Source organism: Meles meles, chromosome 3 (genome assembly GCF_922984935.1).
Source record: "Meles meles chromosome 3, mMelMel3.1 paternal haplotype, whole genome shotgun sequence".
NCBI classification, from domain to species: domain Eukaryota; kingdom Metazoa; phylum Chordata; class Mammalia; order Carnivora; family Mustelidae; genus Meles; species Meles meles.
In genome coordinates, this window is record NC_060068.1 from 60,687,319 (window position 1) to 60,696,057 (window position 8,739).

At 37.2% G+C, this 8,739-nt stretch overlaps 1 pseudogene; it reads right to left on the reverse strand.

The window, feature by feature from the left end:
• Positions 1-334: 334 nt before the first annotated feature.
• LOC123939230 lies at positions 335-1,200 on the reverse strand (annotated as a pseudogene).
• Positions 1,201-8,739: the final 7,539 nt, after the last annotated feature.

Here is an 8,739-nt window from a genome sequence, read left to right on the forward strand (position 1 = left end):
TAAAATCCCATTCATGAAATGTTAAAAGATGTCAGTTGAGGTAATGGTGTTCATATCGGTGGGCTCAGTTTTAGTATTTCTGTTTAAAGAATAATACAGAGCAATTTCTGAATTTTTTTTTTCATTCAAAATCAGCAAAAATAAAATTTAATGGTGGGCCACAGGTGCGGGCAGTCTGTCCTTCCTTGGGAGTGACCGCCAGCCATCTTGAGGGAAAGCACACCATTCCTTCTTCCTGCAGAGAGGCTCCGGATGGCTGGCAACCTTGGCTGGGCTGCCACAGCCCCTGAGAGGGCGCTGCTTCCAAAGAGAGGAGGTGTGCAGTGGGCTCGGACTCCCTCCCCACTGGGGGTAACTTTCCACAGGCCACCTGGCTTCCTTCTTGCAGCCGCAGCTGGCGCTGACTCTAGGACAGCGAGGGGGTTTCTTCAGTGCTGCAGCTGCCCTAAGATACCTTCTGGGGAACACAACCCTCCAGCTCCAGCAGCTCCAGCCAGCCCTCATATTTGTTTGTGTCTGAGTTGTTCTTTAAGAACTGCTCAAAGGGGCTTTTATGCTGAGGTCTTTGGCCCCTAAGAAGACCCAGCTATCTCTGAAGCCCAGCTGCTTTTCACAGGAACTGCCCAAGTTGGTGAGGAGCTTCCTGGTCTCATCATTCATTTTGGTTCCTGGGTCATCATAGGAGGCCGCTAGCACCAGTGTGCCCTCTGGGATTTCTTTAAGGAACTTTACCAGGAGCATAACATCTCCAGAGTACATGTCGAAACATTTCTGCATCAGCACCACTCCTGTGGTTCCGTTCACCAGGGCAAAGTTCAGGCCTCTGCCCACGTTGTTTTTCACAGGACTCATGATCACAAGGTTTTCGAAGCACATGGTGGGACCCACAACATTAGCAGCTCCGCTGCTGATTTTAAAGGCAAAGAAGTTGTCCGGGCAGGGCTTGCTGAGGCTGCACTTGGTCCTCGTGACCTCTGTGGAAGGAACAGACCAACCTTGTGGAGGCAGCGTGGCAAGGAGCTTGGGAGGAGGCAGGGGAGCTGCGGGAGAGCAAGCTCAGCAGGGGAGCGGCCGGGGGAGCAGGCTCTGCAGGCTCTGCACCCTGCTAGAGGTCTCCTCCCCAAGGCACAAAAACTAGGTACCTTGTCCCCAAGGTACAAAAGCAAAGCTTATTATATTGTAGGACCATCTGGCCTTCATTGTTAATTAAAAAAAAAAAAAAAAAAAAGCTTTTCTTTATTCCTTTATTTGTAATTTAGTATTCTCTGTATTGTGTAGTTGAATGTGACTGTTGTAGAGATGTTAAGCTCTAGTATTAAACTTCACGCATATATGAAATATAAGAAGTTTTGGTAATGGAAATACCTTGGAATGGCCTGATTCAAGCGATTATTTTCATGTACTGAGTATTTAATCTCTTTTGTGGAACAAACACTGTGCTAGGTTCTCTATCTTTGAACTTTACAATTTAGATAAACAAATAAGTATGAGTAACAAAATAGTCTTAATAAAAACGTAATTATGATGTACCTTTAGTGCTATAGGGAAAATTACAAGGTGCTCTGAGAGCAAAAGAGATCCTAATGCAGTCTGGGAAATCAGGAAAGACATTCCTGAGGCAGTGTTATCAGAGCAAGTTCTGAAAACCGGGGCGGGGGGTGGGGGGGGCAGCTACGTGGTGGGTTAAAAATTGGAAGCAGAGCACCACATGAAGAGGCCCCATATGGGGAGAGTGTGGTACATCTGAGGCAATGAAAGAAGGTGATGATGCCTGTGAGGAGAATTGTAGAAGATGAAGAGGAAAATATAGGCAGAAAACAAATCAAGGAGGACTTATTATGCCATGCTAGGCAAAATGTTTTCAATCCTAAAGTCCCTGAAAAATTATTAAAATGCTTGAATCATGGTATGGCATTAACACCAATTCATGTTAACATAACTCTGGCTTCGGCATGGAGAATGGATGAAAACGGAACCAGAGTCAAAATGAGAAAATTAATGTAAAAACTATTGTATTAACTCAAAGGAAGGGAGGGTAACTTCCACTTTAATGGCAATGCCAAACTGGGAAAATACGGAAAGACTTAAGAAATATTCAAGAGGTAGTGTGAACAGAATTTAGTGAAGGATAAATGAAAAATAGAAGATGCAGAGAAAAGCAAGTTTCTGTCTCATACAACCGGATGATAGTGGTGTCATTTGCTAAAGTTAAAAAAAATGAGGGAGGGCGCCTGGGTGGCTCAGTGGGTTAAAGCCTCTGCCTTCGGCTCAGGTCATGATCCCAGGGTCCTGGGATCGAGCCGCATGGGGCTCTCTGCTCTGCAGGGAGCCTGCTTCCTCCTCTTTCTCTGCCTGCTTCTCTGCCTACTTGTGATTTCTCTCCGTCAGATAAATAAAATATTTAAAAAAATGAGGGAAATATAGTTTTGTAAGATAGTGAGCTCAGTTTTGAACATAATGATATTAATTTTCCTTTGAGACATCCAAGAGGAGATGTATTTGAATATATAAATCTAAAGCTTAGAAAGTAAATTTGGGCAAGAGATAGAAACTGGGCTCATAGCCATGTACCTGGCAAACAGTATGGTGAACATGGAGAGAAGATACAGGATGGAATACTGAGGAAGTAAGTATTGAGAAGGTGTACGAAAGGATAAGCCCACAAGAGAGACTGATTATGAGATTTAATATAAGACTGCTTTGCCTCCTCAAGAAAATTCTGGATATGGTAAAAGCTGCAAAAATTCAAAGCCAAGTGCAGGTAAAACAAAAATGTGTTGTACTACTAAGGTAGGATGAAAAATCCAAGATAACGGATCTTCATTCATCTGCACAAACACATCTGAGACGACCAACGGTAGACCCAAAACAAATGGAAATTAAGTATTCCTTCTCACCATGAATTTTAAAAGTGAAGCCATAAACACTGAAAATCTCTTTAATTGTGGCTTTCAGAGTGCCCAAGTTAAGTGTAGCAGATTGAAACAAAAACACCAAAGCTGTTGCCTGGGCTTAAAGCAACCAACAAAAATCAGGCATTCCATGGATACTCTGTATCATTTGAATGTATTTGTGTCCTATGTATTTGTTTGCATTTTTCTTGCTATTTGCTTAATCTTCTATATTCTTAGGACTAATTCTTCCCCATGATTTCTGGCAGGAGTGTGAATTTCATATGAACTCATGCAAAGTCATCAAGGAAACTAATTTTCTCTTGGGGATAACCATTCTGGAGTCCGCTGTTTTCCACCTTTAAACTGGATTGGATGATCTCATACTAGATTAACAGGCTAACAGTTACACTGTAACTGTTTTTGTAGAAATTACACTTATCAACATCCTGGAAATTTTGTCTATTTTCTGAATACCATGTTTTCTCATTTCTTTTTGTTCCAGTTTTAATGAGCTATAACTGACACAGAATATTTTCTCAATTTTAGGTGTACAACATAATGATTTTATATATATATACATATATATGTGTGTATATATACACACATATATATATATATATTTCAAAATGATTACCATAATAAGTTATTTAACAGCTATCATGTCATACAGTTAGAATTTTTTTCTGCCTGTTATGTTGGAGCATTCCCACCTCTCAGTTACCCTTTCTTTTAAAATAATCCACTTTCCCAGAGATCATCTGCCCAGGAGCTATAAAACTGGCTGACACAGCATTGGGAAGAATGCAGGAAGGCAAAAGCATTTCTCTCTGTTTTGTATAAGGAGTTAATTCCTATAGTCAGTAAGGCACCCCTGATCTCCATTGTACTTCTTGTCTGGGAGTCTGAAGAGACTTCTCTTCAGTCTCTCCAGAGTAATCTTTTTTTCTTCTTTTGGACTGGGGAAGAGGAGTTACCAAACTATAGGTTGTTACAGAGAAAACTGATGAGTCTTCCTATATAGAATTCCAAAATTACTAGTTCTGTCCTCAAAACACCCTATCCTCTTACATTCATTGGTATTTGGTGCTTCTAATTTATGAGTCTACTGTGTATCCTGAAATATAAACTATCTTCAACCATCTTAATTTTGTTAATTTGATTGCAATTTTTAATCTCTGTTCCAGTGTTTAAAATGTTGACATTGCTCATCTAGATTAAACTTCTCTCTCTCTCTCTCTCTCTCTCTCTCTCTCTCTCTTTAATGAACAGCACTTACTTTGAGCCAACATTGCTTTAAGTACTTCACGGATATTAAATTGTATTACACCTCAAACATTCTTATGGGATAGACATTGGATTTTCTCCATTTTACAGACAAGAAAACTGATGCTAAGGAAAAATTAAGTAAATTGCCCCAGGTCACAAAGACAGCAAATGCACACCCAGAACTAAAAACTAAGTCAGTTGCCGCTGAAATCCACGTTCTTAACCACTGTGCTAGAAGATGCTTAATGGACATGATTTAGCTACTCTAGGATTCCTAATAAGCATCTTGTTTCCACAATTATGAATACCTAAAGAGGACTAACTATTCCTGAAAGTTATTCTTAACTTTATCAGCTGTGCTTATTTATCCTTTTATTGTTTATTCTATCATGTTTAATCAAAAATCTTGATAGTTCATTAAATAAAATGAGAATATTTTAAATGTAGGCTACATTCATATTTAAAATCTTGCAGGGCTGCATACAAATAATACTCAACATGTCAAACTCTATGCAAAGTAGTAAAATACCCAAACTAATTCATTTGTTTCTGACCCTAGGTATTTCTTTGACTTCAAACTCAACATTAACCCAAAGCATTAATTAATTCCCTGTTCATGGTACACTATTACCACACACAAAATGGAAAAGGGATATTAAAAAATACTGTGCTGACCAGACACATCTGTTCTCAGTTCTACATTTTATAGGTGATGGGGACAGAAATAAAATATTGAAAACACATCAAAAGTTGAAATTTGGAGTGTTCTAGTCCTCAGGGTAAGGTCATAGTGATAGAGGGAATGGACATGACTGGGAAAGGTCTGCTGAAGCCCAGAAAAAAAGTAGCATACTGCTGGGAAATTTCTCCCTTGCCACCAGTCAGTACTTCAGGGATCCAACTCCACACTGGGGCCCAGGCAAGCCCTTCTGCTCAGAGTTCCTATGGGCAGGGACTATGGTAAGAACATGACTTCCTCAGGCCAAGATCATCTGGAAAAGGATCACAGAAGGTTTTGCTATTCTTACAGCATAACTGGTACTGGTATGAAACATAATCAAAATCCATTTGGAACTATATAAAATGAATGGTTTTGGAGAAAAAGTCTTGCCCATGATTGTAGCACAAATTACATAATCCAATGCCTTATTCCATAACAAAATTTACAGATGATTGTCTTGTGTCATCATGCAAAGAGATCAAACTTATAAAGTTCCAAAAAAAATCATTTGGGATTTTGTTTGGAATTGCATTAAAGTAATTGGGACAATGAAAAGATCTGAAAACTGTAAGATATGACTTGGCATGACTTGGCTACTGTACATTCTTTTTCTGAAAAATTATTTCTTCAACCAAAGTCTGTAATAGCAATGGAATGACTTAAACAGTCTAAGAGGAAGTAAATTTGGACAGATAGTGAATTTTAAAAAATGGTCTTATTGAATGGACGTGATCCATTTCTATTTGGTAAATAGAAGAATCAAAATCGCTTGGATTAGTAAATAGTCATTAACTTCAATTTTCTGGGATCTTTTTTAGTTTTTGTTTGTTTGTTTTTCTGAAGAACTTGAGTATGTTTTCCAGGAAGCAGATTTCATATATCATGACTTAAGTTGAAATAAAATCACGTTAATAAAATTCAGTGTTTCTAAAAATGTGGATTTCCTCAGAATAAACTTTTCAGGAATCCCCATAACTTAGATCAAAAAAATTTTTAAGATGATACAACAAACTCCCATTAAAACTAAGCTCTCAACTTCATAGTATTTTGCAATATTGTTATCAACTTTTTAGAATTATAGCATTACAGATAGAATGTAACTGTACTACATAAAATTCCTTAATCTGTTTTCCCTCTTTTTAGTCTTTCTCTCTTGCTTCCCCCCGCAAGAATTAAGCATTAATATAATTCAATACTTACTAACCCCGTGCATATTTTATATTTTAACTATAATGTTTGCATGTTTTTCAACTTTATAGGAACTATATCATGTATATTCTTCCACTTATTTTTATTCACCAAAATAAGTGTTGTCTAAATTGATACATTAGCTAGACTTTAATCATTTTCATTACTATCCAGTTTCATTGGTTGAATATAACAAAATCAATTCATGCGTGCCCCAATTTGTAGACATTTAGAACATTTTAATTTATTCACTATTATAATTAAGGTTATACTGAACACTGTTATGCATGCTCCCTTATGTACAAGAATTTAAGATTCTCCAGCACAGGGTTTCTCTGACTTTGTACTATGGACATTGTGTGCTCTGTAATTCTTTGTTGTTGGAGTTGGGAGTGAGGGAATTTTCCTAAGCATCATAGGATGTTTCATCATATTCATTGGTCTCTACTCACTAGAAGCCAATAGTAGTCCCAATACTGTCTCCAGACATTGCCAAACGTCCTATGGGAGACAAAATTGGCCCTGATGAAAACCCATACTCAAAATATACACATTTAAGTCAAATTGCTGTTTTGTAGACTACATGTATCTTCAACTTTACTGAATATTGTCAAATTGCTCTACAAAACAGTTGTAGCAATTTCCTTGGCAAACACATATTCCATTTTCAGATTTGCATCATGGAATATTTCCAACATTTAAAATAATAGGTGTAACACAGATGTGAGACATCAGTAACTATAATAAACGAACACCCCACATTCTCAACCTGGTTTAAGAAATACAGCACCATATTATCTTGGAATCCCATTTATCCCTTTCAAGTTCTGCCCTTCTTCCTCTCTCTCTTTCCCCCAGAGGTAACCATTATCTTGACTTTTCTATAAATCGTTTATTTTCTTTTCACGCTACAGAGAAGGGCATATCTAAATATGATGTTTTTCATATTTTCCATATATTTTTAAGTTTTACATACATGAAATCATACTTCTATGACTTGTTTTTATTCAACTTCATGATTTTTGCTCATCATTATCGTTTTGAATTTTATCAATTTTCGTGAAGGTAACTGGAACTCATTCCCAAATAAAATATATGATTACACACTTCTTGTATTATGATCTCCAGAATACTAATAAGAAGTTTAACTACTTATTATATAACTTATAAATACATCTAAAAATCTCTAAACCAAAGCTCCAAATAAAAAACAAAAACAGACTTACCAACAATAGAACAAAATGGTCTTTAGTAATCCATTAGTCAAATACTGATATTTTACAAACAAGTCATTGAAACCCAAAGCAATTAAATGACCAGGTATGTTTTATAAACCATACTAATTTAGTTGTGTAATCCAAGACTAGAATTTCCCAATTCCCAGTCATGGTCTTTTCCAATCATCAGGCTCTGCTGCAATCACCTCAGGGTAAAAACTGTCCTCTACATCTTTTTCTGCCCTTCTCTTTGACTTTGTACACGGTATCATGCTTTACACATCGTAGAGTGAAAATCAATTATTTCCACATATTTGGAATTTTGTCTCATTTAAATAGGACTAATTTTAACTAGCAAAACATCTTAATCTTCACTGATTAGTCAAAGAAAATCAAAGGGAAATGGCATTTAAGCCAAGAATGCACTTGAATTCATCTCTGTGGAAATGTATGACCTAAATACATGCCTCCTCCTTGAATGCCAAGAGTATATTCATCACTTAGCACTGCCTTTATGGCCAATAGATACAAGAGTCCCAGGAGGAAAATGGCTTTTTCAGGATAGCAGTTATAAAGATATGCTACCTTTAAAAGACCAAGTACAAAGGAGGAAAAGAAATTGATATGTTTATGATCTTTCAGAGGTGGAAGAAAATAATTTGGTAATGATAATATAATAAGGTATTAGTCTGTGCCCTCAGCTCACTCAGTCCTAACCAACTAAGGAACAGCTACAAAAATGATAATTATATACATAACTACTATGGAATGTTATTAAACCTGGCATTTTAAAAGTGTCCTTTCATTCCTCTGAAAAGCACATGTAAATGAAAAGGGATGTATGACTCTTCATTGAGCTAAATGAAGTTAGACAAGAGTTAGATGACTCATTTAACATATTTAGGAAAATGACATGACAGAACACATTTCTAATCTGTGTGACATAAAAAGAAACAGAACTATTTTTGGTGATGTTCAGTGGTTTCATATTCATGGCAGAAGGAAATTTTCTAATTAATTTGCAACCTAGAATTAACTTCTCAGTCAAGCTACGGCCAGGAACAGACAGCATGGTGTCCCCTCAGTTGTGCTCCATCTACTACCACTCATGAGTTCTCAAAGAAAAAATGTTGACCTTTGCTTAAGGATAACACGGACTTCAAGACTTATTACCTGGAGATAAACTATAATTAAACACACTGCTGCCTCATCATCTTTGTAATAAGTTACTAGATATCAGATTATCAGTTCCACAGCTCTTATCCCCCCTTCTTTTTTTAATTGAACACAGTTTTTAATTTTTTTTTAATTTTATTTATTTATTTGACAGACAGAGATCACAAGTAGGCAGAGAGGCAGGCAGAGAGAGAGGAGGAAGCAGGCTCCCTGCTGAGCGGAGAGCCTGATGAGGGGCTTGATCCCAGGACCCTGAGATCATGACCTGAGCCGAAGG